The following is a 3,982-nucleotide window of genomic DNA, read 5'->3' as shown; positions in this document are numbered from 1 at the left end:
CCAGTCGCAGAATGCTCCAGTCGCAGAATGCTCCAGTCGCAGAATGCTCCAGTCGCAGAATGCTCCAGTCACAAAATGCTCCAGTCGCAAAATGCTCCAGTCGCAAAATGCTCCAGTCGCAAAATGCTCCAGTCGCAAAATGCTCCAGTCGCAGAATGCTCCAGTCACAAAATGCTCCAGTCGCAGAATGCTCCAGTCGCAGAATGCTCCTGTCGCAGAATGCTCCAGTCACAAAATGCTCCAGTCGCAGAATGCTCCAGTCACAAAATGCTCCAGTCGCAAAATGCTCCAGTCGCAAAATGCTCCAGTCGCAAAATGCTCCAGTCGCAAAATGCTCCAGTCGCAAAATGCTCCAGTCACAAAATGCTCCAGTCGCAGAATGCTCCAGTCGCAGAATGCTCCAGTCACAAAATGCTCCAGTCGCAGAATGCTCCAGTCACAAAATGCTCCAGTCGCAGAATGCTCCAGTCGCAGAATGCTCCAGTCGCAGAATGCTCCAGTCGCAGAATGCTCCAGTCGCAGAATGCTCCAGTCACAAAATGCTCCAGTCGCAGAATGCTCCAGTCACAAAATGCTCCAGTCGCAAAATGCTCCAGTCGCAAAATGCTCCAGTCGCAGAATGCTCCAGTCGCAAAATGCTCCAGTCGCAGAATGCTCCAGTCACAAAATGCTCCAGTCGCAGAATGCTCCAGTCGCAGAATGCTCCAGTCACAAAATGCTCCAGTCGCAGAATGCTCCAGTCGCAGAATGCTCCAGTCGCAGAATGCTCCAGTCACAAAATGCTCCAGTTACCAAAATGCTCCAGTCACAAAATGCTCCAGTCACAAAATGCTCCAGTCGCAGAATGCTCCAGTCGCAGAATGCTCCAGTCGCAGAATGCTCCAGTCGCAGAATGCTCCAGTCACAAAATGCTCCAGTCGCAAAATGCTCCAGTCGCAGAATGCTCCAGTCGCAGAATGCTCCAGTCGCAGAATGCTCCAGTCGCAGAATGCTCCAGTCACAAAATGCTCCAGTCGCAAAATGCTCCAGTCGCAAAATGCTCCAGTCGCAAAATGCTCCAGTCGCAAAATGCTCCAGTCGCAGAATGCTCCAGTCACAAAATGCTCCAGTCGCAGAATGCTCCAGTCGCAGAATGCTCCAGTCACAAAATGCTCCAGTCGCAGAATGCTCCAGTCACAAAATGCTCCAGTCGCAAAATGCTCCAGTCGCAGAATGCTCCAGTCGCAAAATGCTCCAGTCGCAGAATGCTCCAGTCACAAAATGCTCCAGTCGCAGAATGCTCCAGTCGCAGAATGCTCCAGTCACAAAATGCTCCAGTCACAAAATGCTCCAGTCGCAGAATGCTCCAGTCGCAGAATGCTCCAGTCGCAGAATGCTCCAGTCGCAGAATGCTCCAGTCACAAAATGCTCCAGTTACCAAAATGCTCCAGTCACAAAATGCTCCAGTCACAAAATGCTCCAGTCGCAGAATGCTCCAGTCACAAAATGCTCCAGTCGCAGAATGCTCCAGTCGCAGAATGCTCCAGTCGCAGAATGCTCCAGTCGCAGAATGCTCCAGTCGCAGAATGCTCCAGTCGCAGAATGCTCCAGTCGCAGAATGCTCCAGTCACAAAATGCTCCAGAGGCAGAATGCTCCAGTCACAAAATGCTCCAGTCGCAGAATGCTCCAGTCGCAAAATGCTCCAGTCGCAGAATGCTCCAGTCGCAAAATGCTCCAGTCGCAGAATGCTCCAGTCGCAAAATGCTCCAGTCGCAGAATGCTCCAGTCACAAAATGCTCCAGTCGCAGAATGCTCCAGTCGCAAAATGCTCCAGTCGCAGAATGCTCCAGTCGCAAAATGCTCCAGTCGCAGAATGCTCCAGTCGCAAAATGCTCCAGTCACAAAATGCTCCAGTCGCAGAATGCTCCAGTCGCAGAATGCTCCAGTCGCAAAATGCTCCAGTCGCAGAATGCTCCAGTCGCAGAATGCTCCAGTCACAAAATGCTCCAGTCACAAAATGCTCCAGTTACCAAAATGCTCCAGTCACAAAATGCTCCAGTCGCAAAATGCTCCAGTCGCAGAATGCTCCAGTCACAAAATGCTCCAGTCGCCAAATGCTCCAGTCGCAGAATGCTCCGGTCACAAAATGCTCCAGTCGCAGAATGCTCCAGTCGCAGAATGCTCCAGTCGCAGAATGCTCCAGTCGCAGAATGCTCCAGTCGCAGAATGCTCCAGTCGCAGAATGCTCCAGTCGCAGAATGCTCCAGTCGCAGAATGCTCCAGTCGCAGAATGCTCCAGTCGCAGAATGCTCCAGTCGCAGAATGCTCCTGTCGCAGAATGCTCCAGTCGCAGAATGCTCCAGTCGCAGAATGCTCCAGTCACAAAATGCTCCAGTTACCAAAATGCTCCAGTCGCAGAATGCTCCAGTCGCAAAATGCTCCAGTCGCAGAATGCTCCAGTCGCAGAATGCTCCAGTTACCAAATGCTCCAGTCACAAAATGCTCCAGTCACAAAATGCTCCAGTTACCAAAATGCTCCAGTCACAAAATGCTCCAGTCGCAAAATGCTCCAGTCGCAGAATGCTCCAGTCGCAGAATGCTCCAGTTGCAGAATGCTCCAGTCGCAGAATGCTCCAGTCGCAGAATGCTCCAGTCGCAGAATGCTCCAGTCGCAGAATGCTCCAGTCGCAGAATGCTCCAGTCGCAGAATGCTCCAGTCGCAGAATGCTCCAGTCACAAAATGCTCCAGTCGCAGAATGCTCCAGTCGCAGAATGCTCCAGTCACAAAATGCTCCAGTTACCAAAATGCTCCAGTCACAAAATGCTCCAGTCGCAAAATGCTCCAGTCGCAGAATGCTCCAGTCACAAAATGCTCCAGTCGCAGAATGCTCCAGTCACAAAATGCTCCAGTCGCAGAATGCTCCAGTCGCAGAATGCTCCAGTCGCAGAATGCTCCAGTCGCAGAATGCTCCAGTCGCAGAATGCTCCAGTCGCAAAATGCTCCAGTCGCAGAATGCTCCAGGCACAAAATGCTCCAGTCGCAGAATGCTCCAGTCGCAGAATGCTCCAGTCGCAGAATGCTCCAGTTACCAAAATGCTCCAGTCACAAAATGCTCCAGTCGCAAAATGCTCCAGTCGCAGAATGCTCCAGTCGCAGAATGCTCCAGTCACAAAATTCTCCAGTCGCAGAATGCTCCAGTCGCAAAATGCTCCAGTCGCAGAATGCTCCAGTCACAAAATGCTCCAGTTACCAAAATGCTCCAGTCACAAAATGCTCCAGTCGCAAAATGCTCCAGTCGCAAAATGCTCCAGTCGCAGAATGCTCCAGTCGCAGAATGCTCCAGTCGCAGAATGCTCCAGTCGCAGAATGCTCCAGTCGCAAAATGCTCCAGTCGCAGAATGCTCCAGTCACAAAATGCTCCAGTCGCAAAATGCTCCAGTCGCAGAATGCTCCAGTCGCAGAATGCTCCAGTCGCAAAATGCTCCAGTCGCAAAATGCTCCAGTCGCAAAATGCTCCAGTCGCAGAATGCTCCAGTCGCAGAATGCTCCAGTCGCAGAATGCTCCAGTCGCAGAATGCTCCAGTCACAAAATGCTCCAGTCGCAGAATGCTCCAGTCACAAAATGCTCCAGTCACAAACTGCTCCAGTTACCAAAATGCTCCAGTCGCAAAATGCTCCAGTCGCAGAATGCTCCAGTCGCAGAATGCTCCAGTCACAAAATGCTCCAGTCGCAAAATGCTCCAGTCGCAGAATGCTCCAGTCGCAGAATGCTCCAGTCGCAGAATGCTCCAGTCGCAAAATGCTCCAGTTACCAAAATGCTCCAGTCACAAAATGCTCCAGTCGCAAAATGCTCCAGTCACAAAATGCTCCAGTCGCAAAATGCTCCAGTCGCAGAATGCTCCAGTCGCAAAATGCTCCAGTCGCAGAATGCTCCAGTCGCAGAATGCTCCAGTCACAAAATGCTCCAGAGGCAGAATGCTCCAGTCGCAGAATGCTCCAG

Source organism: Drosophila takahashii, chromosome 3L (assembly GCF_030179915.1).
Source record: "Drosophila takahashii strain IR98-3 E-12201 chromosome 3L, DtakHiC1v2, whole genome shotgun sequence".
NCBI lineage: Eukaryota > Metazoa > Arthropoda > Insecta > Diptera > Drosophilidae > Drosophila > Drosophila takahashii.
Note: the sequence above shows the minus strand (reverse complement) of the source record.